This window comes from Ursus arctos, chromosome X (genome assembly GCF_023065955.2).
Source record: "Ursus arctos isolate Adak ecotype North America chromosome X, UrsArc2.0, whole genome shotgun sequence".
NCBI classification, from domain to species: Eukaryota; Metazoa; Chordata; class Mammalia; order Carnivora; family Ursidae; genus Ursus; species Ursus arctos.
The window spans coordinates 106,368,057-106,390,454 of record NC_079873.1 but is presented as its reverse complement, the minus strand read 5'-3'; the positions used below and the strand labels follow the sequence as shown (position 1 = coordinate 106,390,454).

The window sequence follows — 22,398 nt, the reverse complement described above, 5'->3', positions numbered from 1 at the left end:
GATTGCACCAGCGTGAAGGTGGTCAGAAACTCCACAGAACTGGTCACCACAACAGTGGCTGGAATAAGAGATGGGTGAGGCCAGGGGAATCTGATATGTCTGAGACAGTCCAATCCCTGTACCACTCAGATTTGCTTGTGCCCTCCATTATGACCAACTCCATATTACAATATGGGGCCTCCATTTTTGAGAACATAAAACGCTCTCACTTTTTCTTGAGACACACGAAGTCCAAGACCAATCCATCCCAGAGGTCCTTTCAAGGTGATGCCGGCTGTAATCTTTGCAAAGACTTAAGGCAAGAGGGTTGGTGAAAAAGTGACAGTCCCTGGTGCCCCGGCTGATCCCTAGGCCATGATTCTTTTTTTTAAGCACAAGCAAGGGGAACAGCAGGCAGAGGGAAAAGCAGGCTCCCCACTGAGCAGAGGGTCCGATGCGGGACTCAATCCCAGGACCCGGGACCCTGAGATCATGACCTGAGCCGAAGGTGGACCCTTAACTCACTGAGCCACCCAGGCGTCCTACCCTAGACCATAATTAATATTCATCATCTTCCTCCTCCACCCTCTGTTCTAGAAATGTTCTTCCCCGGGCCAGCACTTTGGCAGGTCTGTATTGCTTGCCTGGTGAGGTGACTCAGGCCTGTATTCCCAAAGACTCTAAGCTTTTAGCTGCCTTGCTCTTGTTAGGCCATGATTCCTGCAATTGCCCATTCACCTCTATTACTGGACTTAGAAGCATCAAGAAAAATGGTCCCGTTGAATTCCCTGGGCTCTAAGCACATCCCTCTCTGCCACCATTGTATGGCAGCAACCCTAACCCCTCCTTTCTTTTCCTGCTGATTTGCTGGCATGAGAAACCGGAACTGACCAGATGGTCGTTGCAGCTTCAAGTTCAATGGAATCCTTTCTGTGACCCTTGGTGGAAACATTCTGTCCCATCAAACCAGAACTTCTAATCTGGCAGAGACTAAAGCTTCAGGGACAGGAAGCACAATTCAACAAAGGAGTCTCTGGGAATGATGGTTATAAGACCCACACTATATCCATCCCTTGGTTTCCAGATATGTGGGTTCTAACTATTGGGGACCATATAGCAGCCATTGGATCCGTGTACATACTGCATCCTAAAGGATAGTGCCTCAACTCCATAGTGTGTTGTCCCCAAACTGGCATCTTAGATAAGCCTTTACTAGGCTAGTCTATGACACCTGCCACTACTGAGGGATTGGGTACATGGGTAATCCCAGTGAGTCCTGTGCCCACTGTTGCACCTCCATTGCCATGAACATGGTTTTCCAAGCATGTTCTTTCCAGGCCCCTAGCCAGCTACTGTATTAATTTTGCCAGGGCTGCCAGAACAAAGTACCACAAATTGGGTGGCTTAAAGAACTGAAATGTGTTGTCTTCCAGTTCTGGAGGCTAGAAGCCCAAAATCAAGGAGTATCAGGTTTGGTTCTTTCCAAGGGCTGGGAGGGAGGCCTCTCCTTGGTTTGTAGATAGCCACCTCTCCCTGCGTCTCTTCACAGGCTCTTCCCTGTGTGTGTCTGTTCTAATCTCCTCTCCTTATAAGGACATCAATCACTTTAGATTAAGGGCCCACCCTACTCTAGTATAACCTCATCTTAACTAATTCCCATCTGCAATGACCCTGTTTCCAAATAAGGCCACAGTCTGAGGTACCAGGGTTAGTTAGGACCGCAACATACAAATTTGGAAGGTGGACAAAATTGAACCTATGACAACTAGCTAAGCCAACTGCCACTACCCAGTGGTTCATCCTTTTACAGGCCACTTCTCCCTCCACACCAAGTTGATCACCAACTCTACCACTTGCAACTCCACCCACTGGGAATATTTCCCATTGCCACTGTTCTTTATGCCTTCTCCGAGTGGGGTGGGAAAGTAGCAACAGCCCAATTCTTTTTCAGCTCTTGCCAATACTTTGTACCGACCCATCTGAGAACCAGACCTAAATTACTTTATCTTCCATCAGTTGGTCGTAAGGACACTCCATAAAGCCATAGGTATGAGCTGAGGGAAAGGTGTAGTCAATGTGACTGATGCAGATGACACAAAACCTGGAGTATCTATTTGTGTAATTTAGTTGAGTCCATGGACCTTCTTGGATCCAAAGTCAAATTACTATTTTCATCACATAAAGGATGTGCTTGCCTGGCCTTATAAGGTAATGGATCTAATAATACTAGCTCATGGTGGACAACTGCAGTCTTATAGTTACTAGGGGTTCCATGGTCAAGTGCTAATTCTCTACCAAAGTCCAGTAGCACTCCAAGAGCTGTTTTCTAAAAGGAGAACAATTCTCTGCCACAGAAGTCATGACCTTGCTCTAAAACCTTGGGAGTCCGCACCGTGACTCTGCTATTAGAGCTTGCCGAAGCCTGCACACAGCATTCTCATCTACCGCAGACACATCTAGCACCATTGGATCTGATGAGTCATTAGGCTCAAGAGGTAAAGTAGCATGTACTTCAGCCTGGGCCCACTGCAGAGCCTTCTCTTGTTGTAAAACCCACTCAAAACTGGCAATCTCTGAACAACCCAATAAATGTCTTGGAGAAAAATTCCCAACTACATTCTAAGCTGTCTCCAAAATCCAAAATGAGACCCACCAAGTTCTCTGTCTCTCTCTTAGTGGTAGTCAATTCAAGGAAAAATAATTTATTCTTTTCCTTAAAGGAGATGTCATGGCATGTTTCGATCATTAGACCCCTACCAGTTTCACTGACATGGCAGCTTATATATCTTCTTGGGGTCTACTTCCCACCCTCTTAATTGCACATGTCCTACAAGGACATCTGACGTACTTGCCTCTTGACACTCGCCAGATCCAACTAGCGTGATGTCAGCAATTTCAACAATATGATGGACCGATGTAGTGTTCTATGAAATGTCAAGAAGACCAAGACCCCCACGGACTACATTAGGAGAGAGCTGAGAGCAGAGAATTCACCTCGCCCTGGGGTGACATGCTGAATACGTACTGCTGGCCTGCTTGTATAAACGCAAACTGCTTTTAATCCCATTTATTGGTGGGAATTAAGATAACGCATTCTCCAGACCCAGAGCCACATGCCGAGTGCCACGGGATGCTCTGGTCTGCTTCCGTAAGGGTAGCACAAGCAGTGCTGAAACCACCTGGTGAAGTTTGCAGGAAGCAGTTGCCACCATCTTGCCACAATCCATCTGGTTTTTGCTGGAGCCATACAGGTAACGTGGATAAGGGTATGATGGGCGCCATCACCCTTGCATCCTTTAAGTCTTCAAAAGTGGAGCTAATTTTTGCAATTCCTCCTGGTGTTGCTTCTGATTTAATATCTTGGCTGAGGGAGCTGAGGGAGTAGACGGTTTCAGTGCTTTTCGTTTGCTTCTTCCTATCAAAATAAGACTTACTCCACAAATCAGGGTACCGATGCAAGGGTTCTTCTAGTTGCTAAAAATATCTATCCCAATTATATACTTGGGATTCACAGAAATGACCACAGGATGGGCCCACAGATCCATCAGACCACTGGGCCAGAACTCCATATATCATTTCACTTCCCTAAGTCCCCACTCTAACAAGAAAACCATGGTGGCATCTTGGATTTCCTGATGCTAATAATGTAAGCTCAGACCCTATCTCCAACAGTTCTTGAAAAGTAGAAGTAGTTCTGTTTCCCTAGCACAGTTACCTTCACAAACGTCCTTAGTTCTCTTTGGGGAGGGTTGGGAGAATGTTTGTCATATGTAACTGTGGTGACACTCTAGGGTTCTTCCACAAGGAGACCTGTGTCCCCTTCCATCTGGGCTCTGGGCTTGGGAAGTGATGGAGATCTGGAAACTGGGTAAGGAACTGAATTTTTCATTGTGGCCAACATGTTCCCTCTGCTCATAAGGATTAGATATTTTTAAAATTATACTAATCAAGGGAGACCCCAGCTATCCGTCTCTCCATCTATCTGTCCTAGGAACACAATGGTTTATTGGTTATCATACAGATCCCTGTGGGTGTGACACTCCGGTTGCTACTCTGACCTTGCTCCCCACTATAATAATGGCGAAGTGTTGCCACCTGGGTTCTGCCATTTTAGAGTCTCACCATATGTACTGATACCAGGGAACCCACTTCCGTGGTGGCGTCTCATCTTGTAAAACAAACCTAGAGAGGACAACTACCTACCAAGCTGCTCGAATATGCCAGTGCCCCTCTTCCCTAATGCCTTGGTAAAGGAAATGTTCTTTGTCCCATGCAAGGAACAGAGTTAAGTGGTAGGTTTTCTGGTGCTACATAATAAATCTGTTCTAACACCTCTTTGAACATTATGCTTCCATCCCCAATACTATACTATCCAAGTTAGAGCAGCCCCATCTCGTTTATTATAGGCTATTGTCGTGTCCAAGTTTCAAGGAGCATCCCAACAGAGTATTAGCACCCATTCCCAATGATCTTGAACACTGAACGCCTAGGTACAAGTGAGTGCCACTAGGTCACTAAATTCTCCCATCGACTCCTTGGGTCCAGCACCTTTAACACCCAAGTCCCACGAGTGCTCTCGAAGCTCTCACCGGCACGTCTTAGCTGGTCTCTGCAGTTCTTTTGGCATGCAAGCTATTTTCCGTCAAAACGAGAACTGTACTTCCAAGCTTGGGTTATATGGGGATCTGATCCTGGCTCTCAGCCCAGAGGCCATGAGAGATAGTGGAGGTCAGTCTTGAAAAGGAAAAGCATCATCTTGCAAAGCACCTACATCAGGAGAGGTCGTTGCAGGGTCTCTACACAGCGGGAGGCTACTCTCCTCTGGCCAAAGAAAAGAGGCTGCCAGCATGGAGGGTTCTGGAGAATACGAGTTCGAGAGTCTCGGGCTTACCCACCCAGATGTCTCTATCCCAGGTCTTAAGGCCCCACCATTTTCTTTTTTGTGACACTGTTTTTACAATTTGATGTTGGGTCTGATTTTCATCATGGTCTGCCCTAGTGCTGAAGGAGATGAGGACACGTTTAAATGCTTCCATGGAGGCCCTCTCCCTGTCACGGGGTTTTGGAGTTGAGAGTCAGCTGACCCAAGCCTGTCATTGTCTTTATTGCAAGTTTCTCAAAGTAACAAAAGCCAGACGACTCCCAGGAGTGAGAACTGGAGGGGGCAGGGGTAAGACAGGGAAGGGGGAGGGAAGAACCCGAACAAGGGTATGATATCTAATTCTGCATCATCATGCGTGACTGGTCACCTGATGCCATAACAGGCCTCTGCAAAGCCAAATGAAACATGTCTCAGAACCAGGGAGAGAGGGGGGCAGCGGTCATCCTTCATCTCCTTTCCCCACTAGGCCAAAGTTTTCCTCCACAGAACTTTCCTCCCCTGCATGTGTGCATACCAAACAAGTTCCCCAGTATTCCATGCCACCGTGTCAAGAAAGAAGGCCCAGGATGGAGACATATGGTGCAAGCCTGAGGCGAGGTGCTGTCAAGCTATACTCATGTGAAGTTTCTTGGATCCTGCAGGGAAAGAACTGGTTACCTCAGAGGCGGTAGCAATAAGAGACAGGTGAAGCTAAGCAGACCTAATATGGTAGCTCAGAAGTGTCGGTAGCCTTCCCTTTCACACAGATCTTCCTTCCAGGACCAGTGCCGTGGTGGAGCAGCACTCTTGGAAGAGAGTGGTGACTGCCTGCTCCCTCTCAGGCTGGAGGCTGGGGCTGGGAGCGCAGTCAGGGTCAGGGAAGGAGCTGGACCTCCTGGCTTAGGATTCTTTTCGGGCCCAAGACTGGTGGTAGGAAGGACCAAGGCCACAGGCAACAGAGACTACTGGCCTGGAGGCATCTGCTTCTTCTCTGCCGGGTGATGGAGGCCACCATTTTCCCAACCGAGGGACAATGGACCATTCCAAAGAAGTAGGAATCCTTTAAGAGGGAGGCCTCTGAGGAACAAAAGTGCAGCATTGGGTTCTGGGAAGGGGGAAGAGGATCCAGTCAGAGCCATGGGAAAAAAATCATAAAAGCATCCACTTAGAGTCCTGTCTGCTTGCATCTGTAGCTGGGGCTTTAGAGGAAGAGGGATGGAGGGTTCTTCAGGAGACAGTGAGTGGAAACTGAGCAGCAGGAAGCCGCACCGGCTGCCTCTCTGGGTGCCTTTGGCGAGCGATGCGCCGCTTGCCTCTCCGGGTGTCTGGCGAGGGATAAGCTGCTTGCATCTGAGCGCATGGCCTCAAGCAACTAGATGGACATCCACAAGCAGGATGCTTTCGATTTGTACCATCCCACAGTCCCAGGAAACCGCAACTGAAAATCAATAATAACTAATAAATCGCTAAGTAATGCTACACTGGTGAAATGGCCATTTCATTAGCAGGAACAAGCCTGAGTGGAGAGCAAGAGGAGTTGGCATGGAGTTTGGCAGGGGACAGCTAGTTCTGGCCTCCGACAGGGGCAGAAAATGTTCTCTGCTTGCCGTTCATCCAACTGCAGAGAAACGTGGTCCCTCGTGGCTACAGCTTTTGAGGGCTACCGAAGTTTCTCAGGGCTTCTGCTCTGGCCCCACCAGCCTCCCTGAGCCCATGAGGAGGCATGGCGTGTGGGGCTGTGAAGTGGTGCATCTCAGGAGCCGGGAGCCAGTGCGCGGCGGTGGCTTCACAGACAGGGCCAGGACTCTGGAATGGACGATAATGCATCCTGGGAAAGAGGGTTTCTGTGGGACGGGATTAATGAGGGGGGCAGGGTGGGGAGAAAGCTGACTCCTACATGGCCACCTGTAGCAAGTTTCTAGATACCTGTTTGCGAGGGTCAGGGTGGCACCATGTCTAGCTTGCTTGGGCGAACGCTCTAAAGCGGGGCACCATGGCCATCCTAGCCAGTCGGGCATCTGCCACCAGGTCCAGGGGATTTGATTACGAAAGCTGGCTGTTTTGCTGCTGATGCAACACGACTCCAGCCTGTGCGATCTGGCCCCGGGCATCACGTTGCCGGCACACAGCAGTAAGATGGAAATTTGGCTGCTGCGAAAGGCACCGATTTTGCCTTCTTCTCTGAATCTCCTTTCTCTGAACAGCAGGGACATTTCAGTCCCACGTAAAGCACACACTCTTCCTCCTGGCAAATCCCCAGTACCGTAATTCCCTATATAGTGCCACCTTGGAAGGACCTTGGGCAGCGTCTCAGGGGCCGGAAGACTGTTCTGCATCGTAGGTCCTGAGACACTGTGGGAGGAATGAGGCACCCAGGGAGAATGCACTTAGGGAGCAAGGCATCTTTTCAACTTCACTTGCTTCTGTGCTCAGGGGAAAGGGCTGGGGAGACGAACGGCCCGGCTCCCAGGGAAGAGCAGCAAGCCACTTCCTGGACCTTTGGTTTCATCACTCAAATTGTACCAGATGCCATCCATACTCATTCCTCAAGGCAGCAGGGCTTCCCTGCTGGCAGACGTGGCCGGAAGGCAGGATGGTGGCGGCATCGTCACAGCTCCAACACAGCCAGTGGCCACCTGCAGCCCAGGACTGGCCTCTTGGTCACCGGGGCAGGTGAGGTGGGGTGGGGGTGGGGCTTCCTGGAAAATGCTGCCAATGGGCGGTCCAAGCCCAGGTGAGAGCTAGACACTAAAGCCCAGAGAGGGAAAGGAGCTTGCCCCAGATCCCATGCTGGGCCAGTTGCAAGACTGAGCCAAGTCTCCCTGCCATCCCCTGCCCCCCCCCCACTGCCCCGGGCCAGGCCTCTTATCACTTGAAGGAGCTGACCCCACAAGATACCCAGCATCACTGGCTCTTTAGGGACTGCCCCCTCCCACATTGATTTGTCCATGTTGCCTATTGGTTGCACTGAAGTCATTTCGCATATAGGATAGATGTCCTGTACCTGAGAGCTGGAGGGGCCCTTGGGACTCGCCGGCACAGGTCTGTCACTGGGCAATGCGAATGCTGGCTCTACATGAATAACAGCTAACATCGATCGATATTAACTCACTAAATCCTCACTCCGACCACGTGAGGTAGGTAGCCAAATTAGCCCATTTTACAGAAGAAGAAACAGAGGCACAGAGAGAGCAAGCAAGCTGCCCAAAGTCACACAGCTGGTGAGTGGCAGAGCCTGGATTGCAATCAAGCTGGCTCCTGGTTGCTTGCTTTTAAACTATGCTATTTAATCTCTCACGGGATCGGTGTGAGGGTCCCATGAGTCAGTACGTGTCAGGTATCAGCACCTGCTGCTAAGGTCCCTTCCGGCTCTCAAGTGAGGTACATCTGTTGTCTGTAATGAGTGTGAGGTGATTTGTCCTCGCCCCTCCCCACAAGAGCGTACAGCCCAAGCCCAGCACTCCGCACACAGTAGGTGTTCAGAAAAGGCTTCTTTGTGCAGTCACTCCGTCAGACATGCAGGCATTCATATATTGCACCCCAGCTCTGTGTCCGCGCCTGTGCTGGGAAGACATGATCAACCAGAGCTGGTACCCGAAAGCAAGCAGTACCTAGTCTACCGGAGAGAGGGGGGGGTCCACGGTCCTGGGTCAGGGCTAGAGTCAACTCGGCCGCCAGCGGCGCTTTTTGTAAAGAACAGCTCCTTCAGGGGCGCCTGGGTGGCACAGTGGTTGGGCGTCTGCTTTCGGCTCAGGGCGTGATCCTGGCATTGTGGGATCGAGCCCCACATCAGGCTCCTCCCCTGTGAGCCTGCTTCTTCCTCTCCCACTCCCCCTGCTTGTGTTCCCTCTCTCGCTGGCTGTCTCTATCTCTGTCAAATAAATAAAATCTTTAAAAAAAAATAAAGAACAGCTCCTTCTCCTGGGCCTCGGGGAGGAGGTGGGTCAACAAGGCTGCACAGAGGAGAACTAAGGCTTCAGCTGAGGTGGGGCGGCTGCGGAGGAGTGCCCCAAGTGAGCCGGGAAAGGAGGGCTCTCTGCTGCCTGCAGGGAACGCCATGTGCACAGCATGGAGGTGTGAAAGAACAATGTGTTTTGCAAGAACCAGTTGTTTGCTGTGTCCATCACATGCGTTGTCTTTGAGGAGGACAGACCATTGAGCCAGAGGATTATTCTCAAGCGTTAAAATTGAATGGAATTTGCCCTGCTACATTTCAGACTTTCTTGGGACCCGTGATCCCTTTCTTCCTTCTGATTCCTCCCTTTTGAAATGGAAATGTCTACCCTGTGCCTGCCCCGCTGTGTTAGTCGGTGGGGGGGGGGTGTTCTCCAGAGAAACAGACCAACAGGATATTGATATCGATCGATATCAATTGATAAATAGAGAGGAGATTTATGCAGAAGTCAGCTCACACTAACAGGGGCCGAGAAGTCCCACGATCTGCTGTCTGCAAGGTGAAGACCGAGGAAAGGCAGCGGTGTAATTCAGTCCCAGTGCAAAGGCCTGAGATCTTTCGATTCCGTCTGGGCTCCCAACAGATTGGATGGTGTTTGCCCACATTGGAGACCGTGGCTCTCTTTACTCAAGCTACCGATTCTTGCACGAACCTCCTCACAGACACACCCGCCATGAGGTTTTTTACCAGCTATCTGAGCATTTCTAAACCCAGTCAAGTTGACACATAAAAACAGCCATTATGGCCATCATTACATTTCGGAAGCCGACGATTTGTTACCTGGCTCCACAGGCTCACAGATGGTGAGGAATTCGGGCTCAGGATGAATTATATCCTGAGTCTCATGCATATCTGATTTCGATGACATTTGGATGAGATTTTGAAATAAGGGTTGGTGCTGGAATGGGTTAAGGATTTGGGGGATGTTGGGATGGGATGTTGAATGTATTTTGCATGTGAGAAAGGCACACGACCTTTTGGGGGCTAGAGGGCAGACCGTGATGGGTTGAATTGGGTTCCCTTCCCCAAATTTGTATGTTGACGTTCTAATCACCAGCACTTCAAAATGGGACCTTCTCTGGAACTAGGATCATGAAGGATGTCATTAATTAAGTTCAGGTGTGATGACACTGGTGTAAGGTCTGATACCACTGGTATCCTTATAAAATGGGGGGAATTTGGACACAGAAGACAAGGTGGAAAGACACAGGGAGAAGACGGCCACCTACAAACCAAGGAAAAAGGCCTGGAAGAGACCCATCCCTCACAGCCCTCAGAAGGAACCAGTTTTACTGACCCCGGCATCTCAGACTCCGCCTCCAGAACTGGGACACAGTGCATTTCTGTTGTTGAAGCCCCCCAGTTTCCGGGCCTTTGTTATGGTAGCCTGAGCAGGCTATAGAATTTTAGTATTTTGGAGCAGAGACTTTTCCCTGAGGGTAGTAGGGAGCCATGGATATATTTTAAGCAGGGGAAGAATGAGGTAAGCTCTGTATTCTAGAAATTTACCCTAGCAGCTGTGAGGAAGATGCATCGGATGGGGCAAGACAGGAGGCAGGGAGACTAGTTAGGACATGTTGCTGATGACTTGAGATGACATGACTCTAGATGAAAGTGGATAGCTGCCAAATAGAGTACTAGGAATAATAGTCATAATAGTTAGCAGTAGGCGCAGTACACTTATTTTTACAGCTAACCCTGGCCGATCACTTGTACCGTGCTGGGTGCTTCACAGGGTGTGCTATAGTCAATACTTGCAACAACCCGATGAGGCGGGCACTACCGTCAGATCCATTTTGCAGGCTAGCAAACTTGCCCAGAGCGCACGGCAATCGAGGGGGGGCCGGATTTGAACCAGGCAGTCCAGCTGTAGCACCTGCGTGCAACGGTTTGTTGGTAACTGTTTCACAACCAGCCCCGATCTGCAGCACTGGCCCGTTTCTGCCGTGTAGGTGCTCCTGCCACGGCCAAGTCCAAGCTACCAATGAGTCATCAACAGGTTCACAACATTTCTGAAAATGTAGCAATCTTTTTTTATGAGCTGGTGCCAGCCAGCCAACTAGCCAAAGGCCAGGCATGGAGCTAGTGAGCTAGGGAAGCACAGGTGGCCTCCTCCTCCTGGTGAGCTTTATCTGAACAGGATTCTGGGGGGGCTTCTGAGCCCAGACCGCCGAGGACACTCAGATCTTGGTTCTACCAGTGAGTAACGGTGTGATCTCAGACGAGGTGCTGAACCTCTCCGAGACTGTTTGCTCAGCTCTGAAATTAGTTTTTATAGGGCTTCATGAAGCACATGACGTGAAGCAGAGGGCCTGGTGCGTAGTAGGTGTGCCCCAAGCTTTAGTTGCTTTTATTGTTAATATGATTGTGTTTTCCAAACCCAGAACAGCGGGAGCACATTGTCTGGTTTTTCTCCAAAGGTCTGCCTAGACAGTGTGCCTGCCCGAAGCTGCACGCTGGAGGTTCCCTGGCGTTAGGGCATATTAACCTTCTGAACGGTCGTGGTGCTGGTGCGGCAGCAGCCTAGCTGTTGCTAGGACAGCCACAGACCAGGGTTTTGTTCTATGTGTGGGTTTTTTTTAATCACGAAATTGCAAATGGTCCGAAGGGTCCTAGAACAGTGGATGGAGCCTCTTCCCATGTGGGGCCTGAGTCGTGCCTGTGCTGTTGTAAAAAAATGTCATTGCATAAAGAGTAATAATTAGCAAGCCATCTGCATACTTTTTGCTATATAAAAGCTTTGACAATGTCTTTCAGCTGTATGTATGGTGCAAGAGGAAAACTGGCAGCCATCTGGATTTACGTTAATTCCCTAAATTATTTATCCATTTCTGTTTAAATAACCGCTGCCCGTCCTTATCTATGCTTTGATGGTATTACCTATGGCATTCTGGAAGTGGCATTCGTGGTAAGCAAGGAGCTGGGAGGGGGGAAATTGACTTGTAGCCTCAGTTTTCTGGTTTCACGGTAAAATCGATGCAAGCCATTCTACCGCCCCTTAATTAACTGCTCGCTTGCTAATGAGGGCCTTTTTTCTTAAAGGTTCCTTTTTTTTTTTTTAAATCAGTGAAGTTGCCAGGAAATTACAATCAATGTTTTAACAATTTCCCATTTGTTTCCATTGTGATTTTTAAAAAATGCTTACCATCACCGACGTCCCCGAAAAAATTAAAATTGTTTAAGAACACGGTGAGGAGAAATAGTTCACCTCATTTCCCAGTGGCTCTCCTTGACCCCACGTGTCCTCTGCAAGCACCCCAATCTGGCTTCCTACCTGGCAGAGACTCACCTTGTTCCAGGCATATCAAAATGCTCCCGGTTGGCCAATAGCATATGGTGTTGGGACCTCAGTGTGGGACCTGAGCTTTCATCCTACTGTGTGTCCTCTTAGATTCAACACCTGCCTCCTGCCTTTGGGGGTTTGGGGACAATAATCATAACGGTAGCTTCCTCTCTGAGGACTAATAACCTCCGGGCCAGCCACCCTGCCAAGGGTGGTCCCATGCATAGAGGCCACACCCTGACTCCACCGCAGTAAAGCGGGTACTCCTGTGACCCCCATTTTACTAAGGAGACAGCTGGGGCTACACCTACACCCACGCCTCCAGCCTCCCAGCTCAACTTGCACTTCCTGTGCATGGGGTGATCACTACCTTGGGCCTGCCCGAGGGCGTTTGTCTGTCCTGGTTCCCTTCCTTTGTGGCCTCCCTTCTGCTGTGGTCACGAGGGTCAGAAGGGTCAGAGGAGGAGTCAACAAGCCCTGAGTGAATGCTTCAGGAGCCTAGAACTCAGAGCCTGGGCTGTGGGGCATGTGGCTGGGGGAGTGTGGCCACAGGGGGCTGGTAGCCAGGGAAGAGGCCGGGGAGCAAGGGGAAGGGGTGACCTCCAGGTGGGCACAGCCAGCAACCTCTATACATGGACAGCGGTGGTGGGGGATGGGCAGGGGGAGACGCCATATCCATTACCTCTCTTCTTCCCTCTGGACCTGGATTCTGTCCTCCAGAGGGCACCCTGAACCCCCTCCAGCCATGAGTTCATCAGATAGGCTTTGGGGGAATCTCCCAAGTCTCTGGTAAAACAGTGAAATGGGAGAAGTCGAGGGCAAGGGCCTGCAGAATCAGAGAGATACAGACAAGCTGTGGATGGCCAAGGGTGGGATTTTGACAGGAGAGCTGGAATTCTAGGCAGGGGGGTGGGGGATGTGTGGGCGAAGGTGCAGAGGTGGGAAGAAGCAGGAATTGTTCGGTGTCCAGAGAACAGTCCAGCCAGGCAGGAGGCCCAGCGGCATGTGTGAAAGCAGCAGGTGATGGGTCTGGAACTGGAGGCCGGGGCCCACCAATGCAGGGCGTTGAACGGCCGGCTGAGGAGCTGGGACTCCGTGCCACCAGCAGCAGGGGCCACAGGCTGCTTTGCAGCAGAAAAATAATGAAGAACAGAGCAACTGATGTGTGTTTCTTCTCTGCAGTCGGCACGCCTGTTTTCCAAATTCTAGAGGCTGCCCAGTTAAGCCCCCAGCATTTGTCACAAGAACTTGGGAAAACTTTGTATGTGTTCATAGGAATAGGACAATGAATGACAGATGGCCACGGATTGTTTTCTTAACCCTTGAGCTCCAGGTTTGAGTCAGACCAAAGGCAGGGCCCACATCAGCCTTGGCGTGATGTCCCTGGACACGCATAGCCCAAGCTATGCCAGTCTCCTGGCAGCCTGTCAGCAGCAAGGCCAGAAGATTCCCCGGGAGAAGAGCAGCCCCCTGAGAGCCCTGTGGGATTCCTTTCCTCACCTGGAGCCAGGACTGCACACACTTAATGTGAATGGCCACATGGCAGGGGGAATCAGCCTAAGCTTTGAGGCCCAGTTGTTTCCTGCTCTGCAACTCTCAAGCTGTGTGACCCTGGCCATGTCCCCTCACATCTCTGAACCTCCTGTTCCCTCATCTAGAACATGGAACTGATGGTCGCTTACACCGCATTGTGTACCTGGACTCATGCAGATGAAACACAGAGGAAGCCCAGGTAAACAGAGGGAGCTGTTAGCTCCAGACTTAGTCTGCATTTTGGGTGACAAAAAGGTCTCAGAGCAAGTCTCTTCAGTGAGGAGAAAGCCCTTACCCAGCCTCTGTCTCTGGCTTCTTCTCTCGTTTCTCCATCAACCTCAGGATATCCAAGGTGACAACCATGAGGGAACCTCTGTCTCCAACAGTAACTGAAAGAACCACAACACGTCTGGATCACAGTGCCCCTTGGGGATGTGACCTGAGGCTGGTTTCATGGTGCTAACACAAAGCTCTTGGCCTGACCTCCATCCTTCTTAACCTTTGCCTAGGTCATGAAACTCCTTAAAATGTACCACAGCTATGGACCCCTTTCCCAGTGTGTGTGTCCAATTCCGTGGCCCCCAGAGTTTCCCGAAAAGTTCCAGGAAAACAGAATCCAAGTAACATTCATTGAGCAGATACTCCCTGCCAGTCACTGTGCTAGGAGCGGGGAAGACAGCAGAGAGTAAACCGGGCCCTGGAGTAGCCCTCCTGGGTTCTAACCTATCGAGGTCAGCTAGTGGTAAGTGCTCAAGAGAAAACAAAGCAGGGAAGGCGAGAGGAAGTGCCACAGATGGGTGTGGGGCTTTGAAATGTTACATAGGGAGGCCAGGTGACATTTGTGTCGATATTAAAGGAAATGAGGGAGCCAGCCCCATAGATTTCTGGGAAAATGCATTCCAGTAGCAGGAACAGCCGGTGCAAAGGCCCTAAGGAGGGATGTGCCTGGTGTGTTGGGGAAGAGTTGGGAAGCCTGGAGCTCACCAGCAGAGTGAGGGAGGGCAAGAGGGAAGACGATACCATCCAGACTGTGGTGGGGGCATGTCGCGCAGGCCCTTCTAGGCTACCAGAAGCAATTCCCTTTTACTGAGTGAAATGGGGACTGGACTGGGATTACGGACTGGACTGGGATTAGGGACTGGACTGGGATTTGGGGAGGAGGTAACTGGGGGGAGGTCGGAAACAGAGCCACCTGTTAGGTGACCACTGGAGTAACCTGGTGGCTGGACCTAAGGTTAGTAGTGGAGAAGGAGAGAAGGCTGGGACTGTGGATGCATTTTCAAGATGGAAACAGAATTGTCTGCTTCTCTGGATGTGGGGTGTGAGCGTAAGAGAAGACTCAAGCAAGACTCCAGGGAACCCAGCTGGGACAACTTGAATGAGGGAGCTGTTGTGAACTGAGGGGGGCAGACTTCAGGAGAAGTTGGTTTGGGGATGACCAGGAGGGACCGTGCGTGGTTTGAGATGTCTAGCGGCCATCCAGGTGGCGGTTCCAAGCAGGCAACTGGCCCTCTGACACAAGTGCAGCTGTCCTCTCATAGGCTCCCAGGACACTTGGGGGCGCGGACATCACCCACCCCCCTGGGGAAGCAGAGGGGAAGTGGCATGAGGGTGGAGTGGAAGTGTCTGAGAACAGAGCCCCATCTTCCACCTCCTGGACAAATGCACTGGGAGGAGGGGGATCAAATTTTAAAAGCACTCTGCAGTGCTCTGTGATAGACTTAGTTATCCCCCTGGTCCGCTGTGTTTAATCAGATTCTCTTCAAGACACTCTTGAGTTCTCTCTTGCTGAAGGGGTCATGCGGACAGGCCAGGGGCCAGGACCCCACTGCGGCCTTGTCAGGGGTGACGGTAGGGACTGCAATCAGTTCAATCACCAGAGAGCAATAACTTCTCCAGGCCGCTGGCCCTTTCCAGAGCAGCCTCGGCTGGACCCGGCCAAGGTGGATTCCTATCCAACAGCCTGGCTGAGCCTTGCCCCCGCAAGGCGCTTCGTTGGGCCACGCTGGCCGTGGCGCACCAGCGCTGCGGAGAAGGGGTCTGACACCTGTGCCTCGCGGTAGGGCACGGACGTCGCTCCTCAGCCTGGGGACTTCGGGAAACGCTCGGAGGCAAGCGCCCAGCTCCGTCGCGCCTACGTAGCCCACGAAGGGACTTTGGTTGGTTCTCATAGGGGGCCCCAGCGCTTTCCGCGGGCCGAGGGCGTGGGCGCAGAGAGAAGGAGGGGCCGAGTGGGCGGCGGGCCCACCCCTTTATTCCTGGCCTGCGGCTCTGCCGAGTGCGACCAGATGTGGTGGAGACAGGTCGCTACTCAGAGGTGCGGGCGGGAGCTGTGATTGGACTCTGGGGCTTTCGCGGGCGCTGCTGCTGTCGGACCAGACGCGGCGTCCGTGGGCTAAGCTCAGACCCCGCCGCTGCTACCACCCAGGAAGTCCAGGTTAGGAAACGGACGCGGCCGGGGACCCTGGAGAAGGGGCACAGGCTAGTACCCCCCGGTATGGGGGGAAGAGAGCCGCTGGCCTCCACGCCAGGGCAGAGGGCGGATGGCGCGCTCTGACCCGCTGGGCGGTTCACGAGGAACTCATGTTCCTACAGAAGCCGCAGGTGTCTACCCCGGGATAACCCCTTGCAGAGACGGGGCCGGTCCAGCCTAGCTCGGGAAGGGGCTTCGCCGGCCGCGGGCCAGTGGGGAGGGAGACTGGCTGGCGCGCCTGGGCTCCTGGCTGAGCTTACCGGCGGGCAGCACAGACAGGGTCTGCGCGGAGGCGGGGGTGGGGGCGGGCGGTGGAGGAGGGAATGAGGGAGAGGGCGGGGGACGGGAGAGGGGGAAGGAGGACGCTAGGCGAGACGGGGAAGAGGGGGTGCAGTTCAGTAGCCGCCACCTGAGAGCACTGGTCCCCACTGCCGTCACAGCAGGTCGGCTTGGCTGTCCCGGCGGGAGCCAGCTAGCAGACGCGTTGCCAGTGGGACGGGCGCTACCCACCCAGCAGCCACCACAGAAGGTGAGCGCCCTCCCAGGGCGAAGGGGGAGGGGGTCCGACCGTCAGCTCTGGAGTCAGTCTCTGCTCAGAATGGGAAAGGAGTGTGTGTGTGGGGGGGGGGGGATTGGACAGGCTACTTGACGGTGAGACTCCAGTCCCTGTGACGCTTCAGTGTCTTCCAGGGGTCTGCTTTCGCTCTCTACCCCCCCTCCCTCTCTCCATCTCTCTCTCTCTCCCCTGGCGTCCCTCTGGCACTCTATCTCCGTCCTTCCGTCGTTTCTCTCGGTCTGCCGGTGCCTCTCGTTTTCTGTCTTTCCCTCTGTCCCTCTTGGTCTCTGCCAGTCTCGCGCGCTGTCTCAGCCCTGGCGCTGTTGAGTGCTGGCTCTCCCGCTCTCCCCGCTCCCTCTCCGTCTGTCAGGGGCGCGCACGGCTCACCAGCCTGCTCTGCCCAGACGCGGGAAGGCTACCTTCCGCGTGCGGGTTTCCCAAGCGCTCGGGGCTCCGCCTGCTGCCCTCGGGCGAGCTCCATCCGCTCGTGCCCAGGGGCTCTCGGTCACCCCGCTGCCGCTCCTCCCCATCAGCGCACCGTCTAGACGGGCCACCTGCCGCCGAGGGCACCGACCGCCTCCCGCTACGCGCGGAGCCACAGAGGTAAGTGCGGCCGTGGCCCTTCCTTCCCTCCCGCACTCCCCAGCAGCCCTGGCTCGAGTGCGCTGGAGAAACGAGGCGACCGCAGCGAAGCCATCCTGCGGCCGTTTTCCCTTTCAAAGAGTGGCAGGAGGGCCGGGGAGGCCCCTTGGGCGGCCGCCGCGCTTCCGCTGCCCCCGGCCCCATCCGGCCTGGAAACTCGGTGTTTCGGGGCTTGGGGCTGGCGGGGTCGCGGGCGGGGCAGCGCGGCTTCCCCTTTAAGGCCGGAGCCGCTCGTCGCCGTGAGTGTGAGGGTGTGTGAGTGTGCGGCGTGCGTGTCTCCTCCTCCCCGAGTGACACAGCAGTGAGAAATGCCTATCAGTAACTTAAACCCCCGAAACTCCACCTTCCGGGCGCGCGGCGCGGAGCCGGGCGGTGGGAATGGAGCGAGCAGATTGAGGCCGCCACTGCAGCGCCGCCGGCATGAACTTGGCCGCGAGCTGAAGCAGCGGGCGGCGGGCGGGCGCGGGGGCACCGGCCGCTAGCCAGGGGGTGATCTGCAACCGGGCCGGGCCACTCGCGGGTGCCCGAGGCCAGGCTGCCTGCGCCGGCGGCCGCCTGCCCCTCGGGCACTGCCCCCGCCGCCGCCAAGGGAGCTCCGCAGCACGGTAAGACTGAGGGCGGGAGCGGGAGGTCCGGCTGCTCCGGGGGCTCCGGTGTGCACTTGTGGCCCCTACTTGTGGTTCCCGTCGCGGAGGAGCTGGGGGACCCCAAAGTTTGCTCCGAGCACACGGCCCACCTGGCGCTACGCGGGGCTGGCCCCCTCTCGAACTGGCCGGGCCGGCCTGAGCGCAGCTCCCATCGTCCGGGACTTCGGCCTCTGCCTGCCCTCGGGCGCCCATCGGTTGTCTGAAATCGGGCGGGGGCAGTTAAGTACCGGGGACGAGGGGGGGGTTGCGGAACCAGAGGGGCGCGAGCCACACGGGCTTCTCTGGCCGCGCCAGGCTCACCGGGAGGCTCCCACTCCGCTCAGGCGCCCCCCCGGGCCGCTGGCGGCCCGGATGCCACCGGCGACGCTCCCATCGCATGCCAGCTCCCAGAGCCTGGGCCAGTCGACAGTGGGCGCTGGGCACAGGATTCCACACCCCCCCCCACACACACACCCCAACCCGGTTTGCCGCCACTGAGCGGGAGTGTGGAGTGTGCGTGCGCCGAGCCCGCTGCCTGGCGCTCCCTCCCTTGCCAAATCCTCCTCTGGAGAGCAGCCCCAAGCAGAGCTGGCGGCTCAAGGCGGCCCCGACTGGGCTCCTGCCTGGAGCTCCCGGCGCCCCCGCGCTCGGAGCTCCCAGGCCTCGGAGCGGCGGCAGAGCCCGGCGCCCGGCGCCGGCAAGGGCGGGCGGGAAGCCCCCCGGAGAGCCGCCAAATACTTTTCTGGGCCAGTTGGCTCGGCTAGGCTCTGTCCCGATGCAGTGTGTCCGAAGCCACTTGGAAAGCTGGCCGGACCGTCTGATTTTGATCGGTGATTAAATGCGGACTGAGCAGACACTAATAGGATTAGCCTGCCAGAAAACTGCCCTGAAGTCGTCGGAACCTGAGCAAACTGACGCACCTCGGGCAGGGGGCTTAGCCCCACCGCGCTCCTGCAGCGAAGTGCGGCTGAGCCGGGCACCCCGAGTGTGGGTGTGTGTGCGCGGGAGGGAGCACAGGATGGCTGGGGGACGTGGGGAGAAGGGACTCCACTATCTGGGGTGGCTTGTCGTCGTTGTTTGGCAGCAGAAGGAATCCCCCCGGGGTGCCGTCCCCACAGCGAACATGTCGTTTGCGGGTAGCCGACCGAGGCCGGCTCTGGGACATTGTCTGTGAGGGCGAGCGAGCCCAGCGTACCAGAGGCGGCTGCGGTGGAACAAAGACGCAAAGTCTCCCTAAGCCCAAGCAATTTCGGAAGAGTTGGCAGGGAAGAGGATCCGGGTCTCCCAGGGGAGACCCCCGCGGGAATCGTACGGTCCCCACCGCCCTGGCCCCGCGGCCCAAGCGATCGTGTTCCCGGGCTGCGGCGAGCCGGCGGGCAGCATCGCAGCGGCGCAGCCCAACCCTTGGCAGGCGCGGGCCGCCGCCCGTGCCCACGGGCCGGGCGGGGTGGGCCGCGCACCCGCGGGGGCTCCCGGAGGCCGCGCAGCTTCTCCCCCCACCCACCTCTTCTTGTCTTTATAGATCCCCCCTCCCTTCTACCCCCACCGCCGCAGCCGCCAACAATCCGCTTTATAAAAAGCCCCTTTGTTTCCCAGGAGGCTGGAGCGAGGGAAGGGGGAAAGGGACGCAGAGGCAGGGGGCGGGGGCGGGGGCGGCTGCCTCCCAGTGGCCTCGAGCCGCTCGGGACAGGAGGGCAAGTGTAGGCGGTGGGGGAGGGGGTTGTGTTTCGGAGACCTTCCCCCAGAAACCCCAGAAGGCGTGGGGAGCCCCTGGCTCCTGGCTCCTGGCACCCACCGCGCGCCCCGCCTGCCCGCGGCGGGCACCCGGGGCTCCAGCGGCCGGGACCGCCCGGCGGGCGGCTCGGCGAGCGTGAGGACGCGGAGCCTAGAGGCCGAGCACGCTCCGCGGAAAGGGCAGATGCAGCTCGCCGCTGCGCTCGCTGGGCGCGGGCATAGGGGGCGCCGTTTCCTTGGTTTCGCTTTGCAGCCCGGGCCCCTCACCTCCGGGCTCCGGGCCGCTCTCGCGCCCGCGGGTGGTTGAGACGACGGCAGTGACTGTGAGGCTTTCGCCACCCTGCGGCTACACTCCTCACTCCTTCCTGCGCCCTCCTGCCCGCCACCCTCTCCCCCCACCCCCCCAACACACACTCTGGGGCTCAAATGCTCCGCAGTCCCCCTTTGTTTGGAGGCAGGGAGGGAGTTGGAACCGCCACCTCCGAGGTTCGTGCAGCCTAGGCGGGTTGTGGGGACGGGGAAACACCTCCAGACTGAGCGTCTGTCTGTCGCCTCTGCACGGACCCAGCGCCGGACAGTTCGGGGTGTCCTCGACGCATGGGTTGCCGGCATTAGTTGGATTGAGAATTTAGTGGGCCCCTATCCTCTACACCTGCCCTTCTCCCCAAAACTTGTGGGAACACGGACTTGCACTGAGGAATGTTAAACATGTTAGAAGCAACCTTTCGCCATCCTGTCGGCCTGCCCCCCCTCCGCCCCTACCCCCCCCCCCCCAAAGCTGTCCGCTTCTCTAGAAAAGTTTGTTCTGTTGGGAAAAGGAATACTGACAACAAGAAAAATTGACAAATAAGGAGAAGTGGGCGGGGTCCAAAGAGCGAAGTCAGATTCCTCCCGATCTCCCGCCGCCGCCGTTCCCCTTCCCATTTAGTCTCAGGGAGGGATATTATTTGTACCTTTTTGCATATCTTTCCCCTAATCCACTCCACTCCCATCTCTGGAGGTTATTCGACAGTGTTGGTCAAACATCTGTTCTCTGGTTTATGGACTCGAAAGTGAAGCGTTAACGACCCCCCGCCCTCCCCCCGCCCCCCACGCACGCACACACACACAACATCCCAACTGTATCTAAAAACCACAAGAAAGTACTCAAAGGGTAAACCACGGGTTCTACCTTCTCCTCCCCCTTTTGTGCTTCCCTTCTGGAGCAAGACCATTGGAAAATAAAGCTGCTGATGTGCGAGATGGAACATATGGTGCCTCCATAAGAGAGTAGCTGAAATGGCCTTGAACCTGCCGGACAGACCAGCTGTTTGCTGCCAGCCAGAGCAGCTAATCAGCTTCTTCGCCTTAAAGTAACATCCCTCTTTTCTCTTGATGACCAGTTTGCATATTAAATAGAATATTCTCCAGAGGAGAAAGGAGATGGGCTTCTACATTGCTTTGTGCTTTGGTGGTTCTCCACATGCCTGTCCCCTACTCTGGGTACTGATTTGGCCTCTCTCCCCATGCTCCCCATGCCAGCCGACAGTGCCTATGTTTCCTTTAATACTGATAAAAGAATGTTGCTCAAAGTGGAACTTGGGAAGAAGGAGGCAGGAGAGGGGCTGAGATATTCCCAGATGCCTAGGAGGAAATCTCTCGGTTTTGTTCCTATCGCCTTTAGAAAAACTAGCAGCTCTCTTCGCCCCCCCCCCAACACACACACATTAAAAATATCACAAAGATCTGCAGCTCTTCCTTATAAGATCTCCTTAGAAATCATCCCTTCCGGCCGTGACCATTTTCAGTTTTCCTTCAGTACAATGTGTTTGAGAGGGGGAAACAGTTTGTCTTTAGAAGAAGTAAGGCTTGAGGAGATACAAGGAAATTCCATGTTAGGAAATCATTAGCAAAGGGTGACTTCGTCTGTTTTCCTGCCACTGACGCTGACAGTGACACAGATGTGTGGGTTGAAACAGGAACGTCATTGAATTTTTAAACTCAACCAGGAAATAGCCTGTTGCTGGGGTTGGGGGGGGGGGGCTACACGTTCACTGCATCTTAAGGTAGGAGATTGACTGTTGTTGATCCTTTTCAATAAGGAAAGGGATTTTTTTTTTCAAGCCTGGCCAGCATGTTTAATTTTTTTCCCATTTTAAACAAATCACCTAAAGGCTTAAAATGCACCTGCTAATAGATCATCCCTAGGAAACTCAGTGGCTGTTCAGGCTTATGAAATGGTCAGAAACTGATCTTAGATCCATGGTTCTGACAATAGTTGGGCTACTCTCCTCTACGCAGTTAGCCTTTTCTTTTTTTTCTAAGAGTCTGATTTTCATTTTTTTTTTTTCCTGCAGCGGTGTATTGGAGAGATAATTAGCCTAGGAGCTGGGAAACTTGTGTTCTAGAACACTTTCCCCATTAATTAGCTGAGTGATCTTGGGCAAGTCCGTCCCCCACCTTGCTCCTCCCGAACCCCCCCCCCCGCCCCCCTTCATGACCTGGGAGTCTGAGTCCCTTCCAGCTCTAACACACTGTGATTTGTAAATGAAATAGTCGTTTTCTGGGAAAGTAAAACACTTTGGAGAAAATGGCTGCATGTACAAAGAAATGGGGCTGAGATTTGGAGAGGCAGCAAGAAGAGGGAGGAGTGAAAAAAAATGGCAAAGGGCCAATGAAAACAATATAAAAGTGGGAAGTGCTCCCTCTCTTTGTGTCTTTTGCTGATGTGAACATCTCCCCCAGAAACAGAGATGGCGGAGGCTGGGAGGCATCCT

The 22,398-nt window shown here is 54.3% G+C and overlaps 1 protein-coding gene across 1 annotated transcript in view; it reads left to right on the top strand.

Moving 5' to 3' along the window:
- The first annotated feature begins 17,648 nt into the window (after positions 1-17,648).
- The window catches only part of MAMLD1 (mastermind like domain containing 1), a 115,588-nt gene continuing 110,838 nt past the window's right edge, over positions 17,649-22,398 (top strand). The window contains exon 1 of the mRNA XM_026487511.4: positions 17,649-17,887. The gene's annotated coding sequence lies outside the window, so the exon portion shown is untranslated. The remainder of the gene's footprint in view (positions 17,888-22,398) is intronic.